At 45.4% G+C, this 18,565-nt stretch overlaps 1 protein-coding gene across 6 annotated transcripts in view; it reads left to right on the top strand.

The window, feature by feature from the left end:
• SYNE3 (spectrin repeat containing nuclear envelope family member 3) overlaps nt 1-18,565 on the top strand; it is a 111,952-nt gene that overhangs the window by 24,037 nt on the left and 69,350 nt on the right. Inside the window, exons 1-2 of one of the 6 annotated variants that reach the window (XM_019481629.2) lie at nt 290-578; nt 4,955-5,033. The exons of the other annotated variants lie outside the window; for them this stretch is intronic. The gene's annotated coding sequence lies outside the window, so the exon portion shown is untranslated. Of the gene's footprint in view, nt 1-289; nt 579-4,954; nt 5,034-18,565 lie in introns of those variants that run through there. 6 annotated transcript variants of the gene reach the window in all.

The following is an 18,565-nucleotide window of genomic DNA, read 5'->3' as shown; positions in this document are numbered from 1 at the left end:
CAGAATGCTGCTGAAACCTGCCACCATTGGAATGCCACTGAACCCCTCACTCCGTGGGCCAGATTTAGTGGCTCTGTTGGCCAGGTCCAGCTTGCAGGCTGTAGGTTGCTGACCCCTGTCCTAATTACATGGTGTAGGTATGAGCACACTGAATTTTGTTACCCAGAACGCTGCGGTTCAGCTTAGTCAGGTGTGCATATCCTAATAATTATAATTCCAGATGAGCATAACAAAGAAGAAGGGAGTACTTTTTCAAATTAAAACAAGACATTCAGATTCAGGTCCCCTTTTGGACTGAGCCCTTTGGGATGAAGTTTTGTATAAAAGGGGTTTGTCTATGATCTATCTCTTAATGATTGCATGCATGTAATGAAGGCAGATAAACCTACAGTTTTCTAGATTAGAGTGGATATGCTAGGATTTGGAGTGCGATACAAATGCATAACTTGAATGAAATATTTTAACTCTTTCTCTTTTCCCACAACACAGAATATATCGCTCCTCAGGTCAGTGCTGCCATTGGTTTCATAAGCATACGATGAAATGCATGGCCACTGGTGTATATATCAAGTTAAAAGGTAAAGGAAATGCAAGGATCATAATAATACTTGCAAATATAGAACATAATTTGCATTTACCATCATTTGCATTACTGTCACTGAGCCCTGTGCAGGAAGTTGTAATGGGCTCTGTTCTAGTTCTTATCTGTAGTGCTATATCAGACACATTTATTTTCCTTTTGACAGATGGCATTTGTTTTACCTATCTTTCAAGTCAGTCTGTCTCAGTTTATGGTGTTCAGCCCATGAATGGATGGCCAGGGGGAACACCCCAGGTTTTGAGAAATAGCAATTCTGTCAAACATTTCCTGACTCAGAAACCTTTTGAAAAAGAAACAAGAGTTACATAGGTTCCCAGTAATGACTTTTTATACTGTGCTCTGAGAATACTGGTAGAATAATATAATTCCTTTTGGACCAGAATTATAGTTGTGATGAAATGTGTATTGCCTTTTATTTATGAATGAATATTTATTATGTGGATATGCAAAATCTGTGATATCTGCCTGTCTTCCTTCCCCTTATTTTTAAAGCTTTGAGGCTTGTGAATGATGTGACATTAATACCATCACTCAACAGCCCTCATTGATTTTGAATGTGTGTAAGTACACAAAACCTTAGCTGGTGTAAATTTTCAGAACTTTAGTATCACCTGTGATGTATTGCAGTTAAAATTTAAAGTACCTAACTCTCCCTTAGCATTTAAATTGGAATTTGCAAGGAGACCTAAAGAAATTAGGCCCCAAGCACCCGCTGAAATTCAGTTTGATTTGAGCATCTAATTCCAGTAGGTACCTTTTGAAAATTCCAGCCTTAATAATACATAAATCATTATATTTCCAAAACACCAGTAGAGTTGAGTTAAATGGAAATAGGAAGAATAAATGCTAGCTTTACTACCACTATTCATCAGCAGCAGGTATCTATAATCACAGTTCCAGCCTAAAATAGGTACCTATTGGAAAAGGGCTGCTGACACACTAAACTTAGGACCCATTCTGCAGCCACTGAAATTAACGGCAAAACTAAGTGCAACTTTAATGGTAGCTGGATCAGACCTCTTGTGAAGTTTACAGCCCTATTTAATAATAGTTGAAACAGAAAGAGGGGTTCTCAGATAGGTTAGTATTGGCTAAGAGAATTGAGTTAAACAACTTTTTGCTGTTGGGATTCTGTTACTTTGCAGAACTGAAAGTAACGGCTAACTAATGGCTAATAGCAGTGGTCTTTCAAATTGAAAGCAGATGCTTGCTCACTTACTGATCCCCAGAGCTTGGCGTATATGCACAGTGGGAGGGTGACTAAGATACAGAAACTCCTAAAGTGAAGGCAGAAATGAGTCACAGGAAAGCAGCCTATTTTACTCAATTCCAGAAATGTTGCCAACCATCCAAAATTAATTTAGATGCAATTTACGGTTTGCAGTGGTTTATTCTGTTTCTGAAAAAGGAGCTTGGGGTTAAGGTTGCTTTCAGCTTCAATAATTTATTGTGCCTGGGATATGGACAAGTTTTAGCTTACCCAGAAACTGGGGTCTGTTTGAACACAAACCAATACCATTTTGCAATATAGAGCTCTGGCATTATTAATGCAATGCAAATATTGTTATGAATAATGTCTGAATGGCTAACTGTCTACATGCAATTTTAATTACCCTGGAGTATGAATTCCAGAGACATTTCCAATATTTTAGCCCCCAGAGCAGTTGAATACTCTTCATTGTGTGGTGTAAACAGAAGCACATTAAAGTATTTGTGATTGTGAGCTTTAATCCTATGGAGATCTCACAGTTATTTTAAGCATCAAGGGCAGTTCTTTGTATTTGGCAGTACTTGCTAACTTCCCTTTCCATCCCAATAGATCTCAATTTCTTTTTAACCTTTAAAAAAATGAAAACCTAATAAAAATCTTTGCAGGGTCCAGTTTGATGCTGAAGTATGGATATGATTGGGGTGAGGGGTTGTGTTTTTTTCTTTTAATATTGGCCAAAATAGGTCTTTTGCAGTTGATGGCCGTGTCCACACAAGCGTGGACATTTGTTTCCCCAGGGAAAAGAAGGAGTGTCACACCTTGTGCCACTACTACTTATCCCTGGGGAATGCCTGTGCCATGCACCCTCTGGGGCACAGCAGGTCAGAGTGGGGTAGGGCAGGCTGGGGTCCAGCAGCCTTACCTAGGACCCTGGGGGCCTCCTGGTGCTGTAGCAGCAGCAATCCTGCTGCTTGGAGCCTGACTGGCAGCCAGTGTGGTTCTGATCAGCCAGGCTCTGGTTTTGAGCAGTGTGTGTTGCCCCCACATGCACTACTCCGCTTTTTTTTTTACTGTTTTTTTTTAACCCCAGGATCTCCCAGTCACCCCCTCTCCACTATCTTGTAGCATGCAGAACAGCTGAATGTGCAGTACGTGGTGCCGCATGGCCACGTTTGTTGGACATGGCTAATGTGTCTTATATGATTCTTTTAAATATTTTAAAGGGGGGAACAGGTGTTGGGGTGCTATTAAAAATCAGGTCTAACTTCCCAGTTCTGTGCTCTTTCAGCACATAGAAATTAATTTATTTCTATATATATTAAAAGTTGGCCAACAGAGGCCCTGGACTTCAGATGTAGATGCTGTGTGTTCCTTAAAGCCAGCTCAAAAGAGCATTTGGTGCACATGACCCTACTCAATTCATTTAGAAAGGTCTTGGCAGTCCCTCGATTTGAGGATAGTCTCTACTACAGCTCATTGACAGGTCTTGAGGTGACTTAAGAATCCAAACCTTGAGCTACAGCTTGGTCTGTAGATAGCGCAGGTCTTTTCTCGGGGGGGAGTAGGCCATAGGTTGCTATTTCTCTCCCTCCTCATGTCTCTAAAAGACAGTTGTGAACAAGAATCCCAGGTCCACATTTTTTTCAAGCTTCAGGAAAGTTTAGATCCACAGACATGTGAACTTGGGAGTTTCAGGCACATTTCCAGATCCTAAAACATCCAGTCCCCATGATGTTGTAGTTCAGCTTTGGACTGAACTTGAGGGCCAAGAATGTCTCTTTCAATCCTTTGTATGAGTACTTATGGCTGCAAGTGAGCAAGATGATATGGGGAGAATATTAGAATTATGGGGCACCTATACACATGCAGCGAGGCTGCTCTGACATTCTGTAATTACAGTGCGTTGGAGTGTGGTAGCGATTAATCAAGTCTGCTGGAGCATGGTAATTACTGCGCTCCAGCAGACTCCAGCGTCATGTGTATCAGCATCTCCGCACTGAAAAATGGCGGTGGGGGCACATTAAGTAAAGCTCATTCAACTAAAGTGCCCCTGCTGACATTTTTCAGCACAGGGACACTGATGCACATGGCGTTATAGGTGCTTTAATTAGAGCGGCTCTTGGAGCCATTTTAATTAAAGCACTTCCCCTCACTCCTGGAGCATGTATATAAATGGCCACTGGGATGGGTGCATGCCAGTGTAAGTGTTTTTATAACCTTTAAAGCCCCTTCTTCTGTCCTTTGGTCTTTTTTGCCATGCCTACCCACATTTTATCTTGCTGTTCTCACTTGTTGAATCTTTTCTTATATTTGAGCTAGAAACTTTTTAGAGTATGGAGGGGTGTCTCTTTTTTGTTCTGTAAAGTATATAGGTTCATTTTTGGGTGCTGTATAAGTTGTTCTGTTCAACAGTACCTACCACAGGAGAGTCCTGGTTCATGACTTTGGCTCCTAAAAGAATTACTGCCCGCCAGTTAGGAACTAGACCGGGGTATCCAACCTTTTTGAATGTGGGGCCAGATCATGAACTTCTTATTACCAGTGGGCCGGCGAGCCATATTCAAAGACCTCCCAGGAAGCGGTACCACATCACCCCCCCCAAAATGAAAGTACAGTGTTTATTTTTGTTTCCCGTCGCAGCACCTCGGGCCTCAGAAAACAGCTTGGAGGGCTGCATGGCGGCCTGTGGGCTGTATATTGGACAAGCCTGGACTAGACCCATTGCCATACAACCTTTTATGTCCAATCAAAACTAACCAGCACAACTGGAATATTGAAAATCCCAATGAACTACCTGGGAACAAACTACATAGCAAGATTAACTTGCAGAATATATTTGGCAAATACTTTTGAATAACTAGTCTGCTTGAGAGAATTGTCATTATTTTCACATAATTTGCAACCAGCAGAAGAGGAAAAATTTATCAACTGTTTTAGTATGAATCATTCATCCAGCTCTAGCCAAGATTCAGATATTATAGCGCTTTATTGGTCAATGTATCAATTCCTTAAATGACACCTAGTAGTGAAGGATAGGTAGGATTTAATTAACTCCATAAATCACAGACACCAGGAACTATGATTTTGTGGTTAGCTTGCAGTGGTTTTCCTCTGGTTCACTTACAGTGGGACTCTTATTTTAGGGAGCTGAGCAGAAGCTGGATATCTAACTGGGACCATTTTACCAGACAAGGTACCAAGTTCACAGTCTGAAGGTTACAGGTAGGTTAATAGCTACATCCACTCCTATGACTGCCCATAAAAGACACCTGGGTCTGAGAAATCCCTGCCAACATATTAGATAAAGGATTATTTAGTGATTAGGACACTAACTTAGTACCTGTGTTTAATTCCCTTCTCTGTGTTAGGCCCCAGCCCAAGTCTGGGTTCGTGCCCGGTATGCAAAGGCCAATAAAGATACCAGGGGTGAAAGTATAAAAATGATTTATTGCTAGCAATAAAAGGTGCAAGCGGAATAATCTCCCAAGACAAGCACAAGCACATTCAATACTGAGCCCCTTATATACCAGAGGTTGAATCTTCATAAGCATCCTTGTTTGCTAATTGGTTATAAAGGAGTGACGCAAGGAGTTCTTTACTGAGCATGTCTCTATACCTGTGTTTTAGCTATGTAGCTCATTAACGTACATATATGTTCCATTAGCATATATCTTCCCCGCCTCGGGGTGTGATTTTTAGTATTTTAATGAGCTCTTTGCTCCAGTACCTCTGATTCTGTTTTTTGTTTTCAAGCTTCCTCTATCTAAGACTGTCTGCCCCTTATCATTGCAGATGGGCATTCGACACACAACATTCACTTTTGCTTAGGCTTTGCATAGTAGTTTCTAGGTCAAACCTTACATCTGTAGTGGATTTCATATGACTAGGCAATTACAGAGCCTCTTTGAACTTCAATTCCTCCTCTGTAAGACAATGGAAAGTTCTGCCCGTCGTCACAGGGGTATTGTGAGGAGAACTACATTAAAGACTGAACTGCACCCCGCACTAGAGCATCTGAGCACAAAATGTACAATGATTCACTGGTTGTAAAAAGAAATTGTTGTGCTGTTACTTAACCCAGGATGTTCCTAATCTGAATTACAGCCAGATAATTTGTGCAGAATCAAGATAACGGAGGAAATTTGTAATAAAAGTGATCCCTTCCCTCTTTTTTAAATTTGAAAAATTGGAAATTCAGAAGATTTGAAATGTCTACATTAAGAACATTGCAGTCAGATCTGTTGGCTGCCCTCCCGAACGTGAAAAGGAAAGTAGCTGCAGAACTTAACTCTGATCATTTTTCGAATTAGCTTCCATTTGCAGGAGAATTATGAAATAGTACTAGACTACAGTTAGGAAATTGGTGCTTAGAGCTGGGAATTACAAGCGCATAAAAATAAGTTTTTAGAAAGAGAAAAGATACTACATTTACATTCATTCCCACTAGAGATCTAAACAGATCTAACAATAGATATTGGATGGAATTAAATTCATTAGGAGTTGGTCTGGTCCAGGACAGATCCAACAAACAGTTTTCATTCTGATGTTCAATGATACATGATCGATGCCAATTAAGCAGCGGTCACACAATGGTAATCAGCCTTGTTAAAGCTGTTATAGGCTTCATCCGGACAGGAAAATAAATGGTAGCACTGAAGATGAAAGTTATATAGCACATAATCTGCCGGACAAACATTTGATTGTGGTCATCAATTTTAAGTAGAACAGAAACATCCACAGCATCCAGCATATATTCTTTGTGTCCATTAATATGAGCCAATAGTCCTGGAGAGTCACAAACCTTGCCACAAATAACATTGGAAAAACTGCCGTGGAATACAGCCAAAGTATTAGGATTAACTCCAAACAACACTTAAGATACAGATTATAGACAGTAGGTACAGTTTAATTTCTGCCATAATCTCAAGGGTTTTGGCACCTATTCACACTGAACCAAATATAGCAGTGGGTGCAGATCCCACTAAAATCACCCAACCCATTATCTCAAGATGCATGTTTTAATAGTAGCATGACTGGGGGCTGTGGCAGTGCACCAGAGATGATCCACCTTGAAAAGCTTGGAGGTTAATGTATTGTTTGTACAGTGCAATCTGCTAATTTCATCTCCGGGCTGACCCCTTGAAATAAGATGAAGCAGCTCATTCAGAACTCCCTGCTCTGCTCCTACTCAAAATTTTCTTTACAATATCCAGGCCAGCTGAAAAGTTATTAAATTACCTCAGGACCCTAGAACCAAACAATTCCCAGAACCACAGTCGCTTCTTTCCTCTTGTATTTGTATAAAATTTGACACAGTCCAGTGTTTTTTTTTTAATATTTTTCACAGGCAAACCCGGAACCCTGATCTCTTCCAAATGAAAAAGGTTATGAAAAGCTTGAGGTATTTCAGTAATTGGAAAATACTGTCCCTAATGGTGAATGATTTGAATTTCCTGGAGCATTTTCCCCTGCTCTTTTATTTGTCTAAGAACTCGATTCTGGAAGTTAGTCAAGTGGTACATGAGTATAGGAATCCAAGACATATTGAAACCATTTAGAAGCCTGTTCACTGTAAACATTTGGTTTAAAAGTATGCTTAAGAAAGGGAGTGGTTGTGAGAACATGAAGAAGTTAAAAAAATAGAATGGCTTTTTAGCGGGGGAAAATGTGGATTGAGCAATGTTGAAGAATAATGGGGTAATGCTACCAACAGTATGCACTTACAGAATTACTTTGAAGGAGCTCAGCAGTGCTTTACAGACATTAACTCATTAAGCCTCAAAGTACCCTAGGGTGGTTTGTATTATATGTTTGGAAAATAGTTACAATGGATGCATGTAAAAATATTCTCTGAGCAGTTTGGAGAACTCAGCAGTGCAGATTGTGGGCCAGATCCTCTGGTGTGTAGAAGAGGGTCTGCAGTGCTCTGACACCAAGCCTGACAGCTGGTTATAGAATCCCTGGAAAAGGAGATTGTGGGGGTGCTACTACACTAGCACAATCCCACCCACTGTGCAGGGGGCTGACCAGGGAAAAATGGCCTGGTTTCCCTACATCCTAGTGATCCTCTCCTGTCACCATGAACGGTGCATCCCCCAGCAGCTGAGGGGGGCACTACTGCGGTGGTGGGAGCCCAGCAGCGGTGAGCAGGGAGCTCCTGCAGATGCCGCTGGCACTGTCATTAGCGGAGGGGGTGGGGGGAGGCGAGCTCCAGCTACAGGTCGGCAACCACCCGCAGGCCCAACAGTGTCAGCGGCGCCTCTTTTTGCAGGGAGTGCACTGCCAAATGCAGGGGGTGCACATGCACCTGCGTGCACCCCCTACGCATCACCCCTGGCTGTCACAACAGTTCTCCGGGGCCGTGCACAGCCAACGTAACATATAACAGCCATCTGGCTACTCACCTTTACGTATGGGACTGGCCTGGCAGTCAGACAGTTCCAGGACTGTGAAGGTACACACCTATGTTCAAACTATCTTTGTATTTCTTGTTCTGAGGCCTGCCAAGCTCAACTTGGCCACCACTCAGCATCTGGGTCAATATTTTATAAGTAAAACTTTGGCTACTTCTCACTTGGGTCCCTATTTATTTATATGACACAATATTTTGTGAGAGAGGGTTGCAGGGAAGGAGAGGAGTGGGGAGGACCAAAGGGAGAAAGTAGGAGGACTGGAGTAATGGGGACAAAATCAGCTAAAAGGTTTCAGTGTCAGCTTATGTCTAACATTTTCCACTTGTTTAAATAAAGCATAATTATTTGGGGGGGGACAGCATAATTATTTGGGGGGCTGTATTTCCATGGCCCCCCATGGGGGTTACCCCATGATGTATTTCAGGATCTGTCGTGATTCAATTAGACTTAACACTATCAAATATTCTCCTCTCTTTTGCCTTTACTGTCCCACAAAGGGCAACTGCATTAAGGAATAAAACTGGTCTTTGTTCACTGCTTTGCCCGTGACACCAGGATTTCTTATGAGCAGTTCCTCTTCTGTTTTCTTCATTTATACACTTGTAACCCGGGTGTACCTGGTTGTGTACTTCCTTCTCCAATTGAAGAGAAATGTTAGCAGGACAGGTGTGCTGTGGGGGAAAACTGCTGGCTGTACACAGCTTCCCTTCTTCCCCTGTAGAAAACCAAGCCAGGATACTTTATAACTTAACTACATACAAACGTATTAATATATACAAGATGTAAAAAATGTGATATTGATATATATACACAAATATACAATTGTTACATAACACTATACCCTACTAATAGAGGTTAAAAGATTGCATCACCTTAAATGATATTAAATAATACATAAACAATTTGATCTAATACAGATAAATAACAGGTAAGTACTGACAAACAGGTAAATGGCAGGGAAGGGCCCCAACAAGGAATATATGCTCAAAACTATTACACTACAAATTTGCACATATAAATGTACCCACTATATATATATACACATAATAAGTTAAACTGTGGGTTATATCTATCTAATTGTATACCACCCTTCAAGATATGATCCCAGCCTGAGTTTCAACAGATATTATACAACCTTAACTCTATTAAGATCCCAATTTACTTAAACATCAAATACAGATATATACACTCCAACAAATACTTAGCCCAGCAGAATCAGATTAAAGGTTTCAATATATTTCAAACAATCTTAAGTTTTATCAACTTATAAACATAAGATCTAAATATACAACATACAAGGTGCAAAGCCTTAAAATATAACTTAGCTCTTTAAAGAACCCCAAGGCCCAGGCTCTCCTGGGTCTTGGCTGCCTCCTATGGCCACGAGGGGAGGAAGAAGCTTCCCTGATGCCCTTCAAGCTTTCCCCCAGCCCAGCCAAAATGCATGCCCGAAAGCAAAACCTCCAAACTCAGAGAGCCCTATTTCTTTGGGTTTCCCCTCCAATGGTCAGACTCACTGACCCAGGTGAATTCCCCCTCCCCTGTGGGAGTCCTTTTCCCTGGTAACTTGCAACCCCGGGGACTCACTGGAGGGTCCTTGTCTACTCCGGTGATTTGCTGCCTCTTTTGCTGAGGCTCCAGCTGTCTCTGCCTCCCTCTGGGCCTGGTGGCCCTGTGCACCATGGGGTATGTGCACCCAAGGGCTTTACTCCTTTTCCTTGTAGGGTTCCAGGGTCTCGGTTCCAACCGGGGCCCCCCATGCAAGGCTTCCTCTTTAAATGCCTGGCCTTGTGCCGGGGGGGGGGGGGGGGGGAGCGCGTAGACCCGAGCCGCCCCATGTGGGTCCCAGGGCCTCGGTCTGCTCCTGGACTGCTCCATGCAGCACAGCCTGCACCGCACCTTCCTGGCCTCATGCCAGGGCTGGCAACCCAAGCCCCCTCATGGGGCTCCAGGATTTCGGCTTGTGCACTGCCCTGCACCGACTGGCTTGGCCCCAAGCAGCTCTCAGGATCCTGGTCCCACTTGAATCTGCTGTGCAGCGCCACCTGCACCAACTCCGCCTGGCCTCATGCCAGGGATTAGAGACCCGAGCCACCTTATACAGCTCCCAGGGTCCATCCCGTGCACTGCCCATGCGCTGACTGGCTGGAGACCCGAGCCATTTCTTACAGCTCCTAGCGTCCAAGCCTATACACTGGGCTGTGCACTGCTCCTCACTTCTCAGTGGAAGGGCTGAGACACAGCCGCTCCCCATCTGGCAACGGGAAGGAGCCTTCGGGCTCTTCTGGAGCCGCTACATTCACCTCGCTGGGCAGCTCTCCTCAGCTCTTTAGCCCATCTTCCCTCTTCCCCATCCCTCACAGCTGTGTGCCAGGCATGCTTTTATAGCCTCCAGAGGCTCCACCCATGGATTGCAAAGGGACCAATCGGGGAGGAGGAGGAGTATAGTCCTCACCCAGGTCCAGGCTCCTGACTTTGTCTTAGATAGGGACGGGACAGCCACTCCCTAAGCACCACATGATTGGTGGAAATGCTCCACCAATGGCTCAAAGCCCTTTCAAGCCGGCAAGCCGGGCTGCTACTGACATACCTACCACACACACTATTAAGTTCTTCACCAGTATCATTGTGCTTTGCAAACAGAGCATGATTTAATTTATATTCATTGGAATGGTGTTAAAGCAACAACAGATTTAAACAGCTTCCCAGATTAGACAGTGATTAGAATAAAAGTAGGCTTTATGTTTATGGCAAAGGCTTAAAAAGTCACCTTAGCAAATCTCAAATGGGATGCTTTTCCCAGGCACAGCAGGGAAGCCTCTAAACCTCTGTATATGTTTGAACAATACATTCGCTTAGATTTGAACAGAAAGCATTCTGAGCCAGCAAAGAGGAATGTAAAGGCTGAAAGCCAAGCTGACATAGTAAGAGCTTATCTTAAGTACATAACACAACTGGAAAATGAAAGGCACAAGAAGCATTCCTACACAAAGTCTGTACAAGAAAACAGAGCAGTGGCTTAACAGTGAGTGTGTTCACCCCCTTGCAGCATCTCTCTGACTTCAGCAAGACTCATGAGGGAGGACTTAAATGCAAAGGAACTTTATCCACCATATGACAAAAACTAGATGTAGACTGAGACCTGAGTTTCTATTCTCTTCACCACCAGTAGCTTACTTTTCCCTTAGAGCTCTTTATCCATATGCCCTAAGGCCTTTGCAGAGAAAAATAAATAATGCATGTTAGTAAAGGGGAGCTATCAAAAGGCAGAGGGACATGAAGGATAAAGGGCCAAACTGACATAGTCAAGGGCTTATATACTCAAGCTGAAATGTGGAAAGCAAAGGCAGAAGTAATCTTCTAGGAAGCATTGTTTTTCTCTGCACCAATCCATCCATTGCTTTTCCATTGGTTCCACTAGTGTCCCAGCAGTATAAAGAAAACAACGCAGAAAAAACTCTTCTCTTAAGCAGAGTATGAGAATTTCTACTCGTTAAGAAGCTTGGGTGTGTGCACATTAGAACCAGTAGTTGGGAAAGGGATATAAATCTTCATGAGGTGTTGTTCCACAGGCACTATGACAGACAGCACCCAGGAACTAAGCTCCCGATGAAGGTATTGGTGCAGTTTGATTACAATAGGATGGTTAGAGCAGGAGGCCAGTGGCATATGAACCACAGGCACTAGCAAAAGTGCAGTGTTTCAGAAAGAAAAGGATCTCTTGATATGAGTCTTTGAGGATAAAATGTTGGTGTATTCATTTATGGCAGGACCATGTTAACTGATAGTGCCCAAAATCCCCTTACTTCCAAAAGGGCTCTGACAAACACTCCTCTCCCCGACCATAAATACTGAGATTTTTTTTTCAGCTGCAGATGTATGACCTGGTTCTTGAAATCAAACCTGGGAAAGATTTGATGGCTGCAGACATGTGCTCTAGTGCAGGGATGCTCAACCTCTGGCCTGCGGAGCCATAGGTATCTGGCCAGTGGGGCTTCCCATGGATTAGAAAATTTGACAGCGTGGGTGCAATGGCAGTAAATATGGGTGCCCTCCCCCAGTGCCAAATTTCCAAACCCCAAGCCCTGTGCAACAGGTTGGGGCCAATTCATGCCCCCTTCCCCCCACTCCTGCAGCTGGGTGAAGTCAGGCCATGCCCCTCCCCATGGGCTGGATGGAATAGGCCACACTCCCTTTCCCACATGAGGCCAGTTTGGGGCTGGCTCAAGCACCCTTCCCCACCCTTGTAAGGAGTCAGGTCAAGCCCCACTTCTCCCTGTGGGGCTGGGCTACACCTACACCCCCTTTTCCCCATAGGGCTGGGTCATGCCACCTCCTCCCCACAGGGCTAGGTTGGGGCTGGGCCATACCGTCTCGCCCCAGGGGGCTGGGTTGGGGCTGGGCCTGTGGCACTGGGCCATACCCCCTCCTTCCCTTCTCCCTCCCCTGTGGGGCCAGGTTGGAGCTGGGATTCCCTCTGCCCCCCTTCAGTGGCTGGATGGGGCCCTGCCATGACCGCCCTGTGCCAGATCGGCACCACCAGCTGGATCTGGCGTGCAGATGGCCTGGGCGCTGCCCATCCGGCCCGCCAGCCAGAAATGCTCTAGTGCATTTGGCTAAAGTGCAAGGGAGCACAATTTAGAGCATGATTTTGTACTTGTCAACCTGATGAAAAATAACTGTCTAGCCTCAAATGAAATCACCAGAGCTACAGCTGAGGGTGAATGCAGCAGGATGAGTCTGCATAGGCTGCCTAAAAACTAATTGAAAGTTGTTAACTAGTTTAGTTTTTGGAAATTCTGCACTGGTTTCTGAACTGTAGTTGCTGTTTGTGATTGGGATATTGAAAATGAATACGTAGGAAACTATCCTTAGGGCCCCCTCTACATGTTACACTTAAGGTGTGATTAACCAGGTATGCCTTAAGCTGTGACCCAGCTACACTTTTAACCAATTAGTGGCATGGTAAAATAAGCAGTGAGCTACAAAGTTATTCCACCAAAAATGTAGAATAATTTTGTAGCTTGTTCTAATAACGCCATTAATTGAATGTGTGGCCAGATGCTGGCCTGTGACTGGAAGCCCCATCAAATGAGGGTTCCCAGCCACAGGGTTGCACCCGCTGCCAGCCTCAGAGCAGACAAGGCTCGGAGTGTCAGCAGCATACCTGGCACTGCCCCTTGCCATGTGCTTCCTTAACTGTGAGGCTTGCAGTGGGGGCAACACGGGGAGCACTGCTCCTGCTGCAAGCCCTGTCAGTTCTGGGGCTTGCAGCCACAAGAACCAATGAAAGAGGAGCCTGGGATCATGATCACAGACTCCTTTTGCACCAGTGATAAGGCACTATGGGATCTAATGCACAATCCCACGATCACGCCTCCTGCCATGCACATGTGGCATGGCAGGTGGTTCGATTGTGTGCATTACACATTAGATTCCATCGTGCCTTTCTCTGCACATATAGCGGGGCCCTAAGAGGCTCAGGTGTGAGTGGGATGGGGCTTATGTTGTGCAGAGGCCCATGTTAGGTAGTGCTTATCATTAGTGTGTAGGCACTGAATCAAGCAAACCTGTCTCAGACTCCTTGACTCTGAGTGGTTTATTTACAACACAGATGGAAACTCTTTCTCAGAAATCCTGCATGTTATCCCCAGGGAGAAAGTTTTATCTATCAAAATAGGCAATGGGGTTTATACATAGACCAAAGGAAGCCATTGAGTCCCTGAGGATCAATAGGAGGCTAAAGCCATTTGGCTCACATTTCAGACTGAACTGTGCAGAGTAATATGACCAGATTAACAGTGTCTTAATCCTCACTGAAGCCCACAAATCTGGCTCTGGGTTGTCTCTAGTTGTTTTGGGCATCCCAAAGGACATGTATTCAGTAGTGCCCCTTGCCATCCATCATTGCTCTCAGAGTTCTCTAAAATATTTCTACAAGTGCTAGGTTTGATTCTCCAACCCTAATTTGCTCAATTGGACCATACCTTGAGAATCAGTTCATTGCTGGTTCTGTCACAGGAGTTTTGTGTAATCAAGGACTACATGCTTCCTTTCCTAGAGGCTTGCTAGGTAGGTAAAATTCATCCCACACAACCCTTCCAGCATTCTCACTGACAAGTGCACACCCAGACTCCAAGTGAACCCTGTCTGTTAAGGAGTATGTATGTAAACAGTTCCACATTTTATTGTACTTGGGACCAGTGTTACTGGGCCTCCTCACTACAGAAAGATTAGCTGGGGTGGGGAGGGCTAGCAGACCAATCCATCCACAAACTTTACTTCCGTGCAGGGCCTAAACCCTGCTACCACAGCTCCTATGCGTCTGGTATTGGGTTCCCTGGGAAATGTGTTGACCCTGTCTCTTCTGCCTCAGTAGGCTATACAGAGCCATGGCCTGTGCCCTTCAGCAGCAGAACCTACAAGGGAAGGTGATAGCAGTATTGTTCCCTTCCTAGGGTGAATCCTTCCTCCAGCATAGTTACTACTGCCAGCACTGGCACTGCAAATTCAGTCTCTGATTTGCACCGTCACTACAGCTATGATGAAGTCTACTCTGTTCCTTTAGTAAAAATACATGAGAGAAAGAGAGAGAGAGAATGCATGTGTGAGAGTGTGGTTAAATGATAGCTTGACAGAAAAGGGGTAGGATCCATATTGTTATCAGTAAACACACGTTACCACTGATAAGTAGTAAACACTTAACGCTTAGGATTTGTCTATACTGGTGCAGCACTTCAGGCAGGGGGAGGGCAGCATTGAACACACTGCCCATCCAAGTCCCTAGGCACATTGTAGACCTAGAAGTTTGCCAGTGAAGCTGGTCTGGGCTCAGGTGCACTGAAGACTGAGGTTTAAGGGTTGCTGGTCTAGAGCATGTCTGCAGCTTGGGAGGGCAGGGTGTGCTCAAACTTTCCCATTCCCCACCCTCCCCCAGTACCAGGACCTATCACTACAGCTGTATAGACAGGCCCGGAGCTGAGATGAGTGCTTCTGTAAAATAAGCTCCAAGGTGCTTACAGTTTAGATAAAGCATGGGCAACAGGGGGCATTTGTATACCCATTGTACAGATGAGAAGTGGAGACACTGAGGGGTTAACTGATTAACCGAAAGTGGCACAGGCAATGTATGGCAGAGCTGGGGATTGGACCCAGATCACTGGAGTCCCAGTCTAGCACCTCTGCCACAAGAGCATGTTTCCCTCAGTCATTTCCTCTTGTTTACACAAGGCCATGGCATTTTACAGTTGATTTTGGGACAAAAGCTTCTGCCTGAGCACTGCACCATATCATCATAGCACCAGAGGAGACGGTTTTGTTTTCTTGGACCAATGAAGAAATTTTATTTTTAATTAAAAATAAAATTCTGACTTCTAATAAGACATATTATAATTGCAGTAATTAGTACTTTCACCACTTGGGTGTGTTGAGGACATGGCTTAAAACCTGAGTGTATTGAATCAACACACCCTGTTGTGTGTGTGTTTATTAAATGCTGAATCACCAGAAATGTTACTCAGTCCTTCAGTTAGTGACTTACCAGGAAGGCTTTATATATTTTAATTTATGGTAAATATGAACCCCAAAATCACTTAGTCTGGCCTTTAGGTCATTTGCAAAGACTTGTAAATACAGGAGGTCAAAAGTACAGTCAGATCAAAAGTAAGATCAACAGCTATTCCTCTGCCTTAAATCATAATGCATTTTGCTATCTCACTACCCCCTCCCGCATTGTCTTCCTTAATAGATGGGTCACAACCCTTATGGAGGTGGATTGTGAAACACTGAACTAGATTATTGTAAAGGTGCCTTCTGGCCTAAAGACTGGAGACCTGATGCCAGCTTTAACTGATAGGGCTGTGTCTAAGAACAGAAACCTTGTAGACAAAATGAAAGTCACTCTTCAGAAAAGTCCATCCAACAGATCAGCCATAGTTACCATAGACTTTTATGTCTCTCAATTACAGAATCAGGGTCAGAGAGGGTGATTCTGTGCCAGTGAATCATGTTGCATTCCTTAGGCTAGGTGCTTTGTGCATTTGCAACTTGCTTGATGTAAGAGGCATCTCAGGGAGTCACAGTTCTCAGTCCTGTTCCTTTTGATCTATGCCACTAACAGATTATTTCTCTGCTCTACTTAAGTGCAGTGATACTGGCCTGTGCATCAGGAATGGGGCCAAAGCAATGCCCATTCATCACTGTCTCTGCTCAGCTATGCGGGAGTTAGGCCGGTGTAAAGCAGCAAGTATTTGCTTTGGATTCGGATTCGGCTGATTTGGAGGGACAGCGATTTGGTGATTTGAATCACTGTCCCGATTTGATTCGGCCAATTTAGATCCAGAGATCCGGCCCCGATCCAGAGATTCAGCCATAGACTATACAGCAGCAGTCCTCGACAACACTGGACACAGCTGCGGCGTTGTCGGGGGACAGGTCAATGCCCCCACAGCAAGGGAGGATTGGGGCTGGGGCTGGGACAAGCTGCCCAACCCGGGAGGGGGGCTTCTGCCACTGCACGTCGCTGCACATGGCCGGTCCGGGAGCTGCTCTTGTGGTGGCTCCTCCAGCAGCTCTCACCGCCAGTCTGGAAGGGCACAGGAGTGACATGTGCCCCTGGATCTGCGTGGGGTGGGCTGGGCCAGGCTGCACTCTGGCTGGGCAGTTGAAGGCACTGGGAGCGGGGGCTATGCCCTCCTGCTGCTTGTCCAGCTGGGGTGGGGAGGCGCAGAATGGTGCCACTGAGGCCTTGGCCAAGCGGCACACAGCGGCGGAAGCCACTCCAACCTCCCTGTGCCTCCCTGACAAGCCACAGCTTCACCCCACCCCGCTCCAGCTGGGCGAGCAGTGGCAGGGCATGGGGGTGGGCACCTGCACCCAGATTGGGGCAGGGCCAGCGGCAGGGGCTATGGGGAATTTTAGGGTGGCTGCAGCACCCCCATAGCCTCTGCTCCACTGCTCTCTGTGGGGTGGGCAGAGCCAGGGCTGTGCTCTGGGCAGCAAACCCCTGCTGGGCTGCACTCTGCAGGGTGGACAGAGCCAGGGCTGCACTCCAGACTGCAGCTGGGACCAGCTGCCCGGAGCACAGCCCCGGCTCCACCCGTCCTGCGGGCGGCTGGGGCTAGCCTCCCAGAGTGCAGCCCGGCCCAGCCCACCCCACGCAGATCCGGGGGCATACGCCTGCTCCCATGCCCTCCCGGACATGGGAGCCACCAGAAGTGCAGCCCCCCTCCCTGAGTCCTGTGCCTCCCCACCCCGGCTGGGCAGCTTGTCCCAGCCCCAATCCCTCCCTCACTGTGGGGGTGTTGATCTGCCCCCCCCACACCCACCCAAATGCTTGTCCAGCGTCGTCAAGGACTGCTGCCTGTATAGTTTATGTCTGACTCTCCAAATTAGCACCGAATCTCTCTGAATTGATTCAAAGGCTTCCGAATCGATTTGGACCTTTTAATGGGTCTTCCAATTCAATTCAGATTCAGCTGCCGAATCAGGCTGAATCTCCTCCGAATTAAATTGGCTGCCAAAGCTTTGCACAGCCCTAGTGGGAGTGACATGAACTGTGGGCATGTAGGCTGTTCTCTCATGCTGTACTGGGTGGGATCCAGTGGCTCCATGACTTGCTGAATCCTGAGGAACGGCAGGTTTAAATTCCCGTATTGCCAGGTATTAGTTCTGTATGAGTTTAGATGCATTTCCCCAATTTAATCTAGAACGTGAAGGCAGGAAGGGAAGTTGGGAATTATAGGGGGAAGTTTGTGAGAATGTGGGCATTTTGCCCATGCCACTGAGAGAAACATCATCAGGAGACAGAAAAGTTTTCTGTGTGGCTCAGCAAGAACAAGTCACTTTCCCCCTCTGAATAGATATAACTACACAGCTGCAATTCAACTTTGCCCAAACTCTGCCTCCCCTTCAATAGGTTGAGTTGCACCTTTCTACATGAGAAAAGTACTACTCCTGCAGGGTAAGAGTAGCAAAATCAGACTCTGGTGTTGATCTGTAGCTCATATTAAAAATGATAATTCAGTTGTAGATAACAAATAATAATGACATTTAAATAGAGAGAAACTGGATGAATGGCTACCAAGAATGGCAGTAGGTGAAGGGTCTGATTCAAAACCAATTGACGTCAATGGGCTCCTGTTGACTTTGGCTCACTGACTCATAGAGTCTTTCATCATTATTATTAGTCACGTTTATTATGGTAGTGCCTGACAACCAGCCAAGAATGGGCCCCTGTTGTGACAGGCACTGTACAAACAGATTAGTAGACAGATAGGATAGACACCTAATGGGGAAAGAAATGCAATATATAAGCATGGTAAAAATGAGATGAGAGCTAAC

This window comes from Alligator mississippiensis, chromosome 2 (genome assembly GCF_030867095.1).
Source record: "Alligator mississippiensis isolate rAllMis1 chromosome 2, rAllMis1, whole genome shotgun sequence".
Classification (NCBI taxonomy): domain Eukaryota; kingdom Metazoa; phylum Chordata; order Crocodylia; family Alligatoridae; genus Alligator; species Alligator mississippiensis.
The sequence above is the reverse complement of the archived record's forward strand: the minus strand, read 5'-3'. Positions and strand labels throughout refer to the sequence as shown.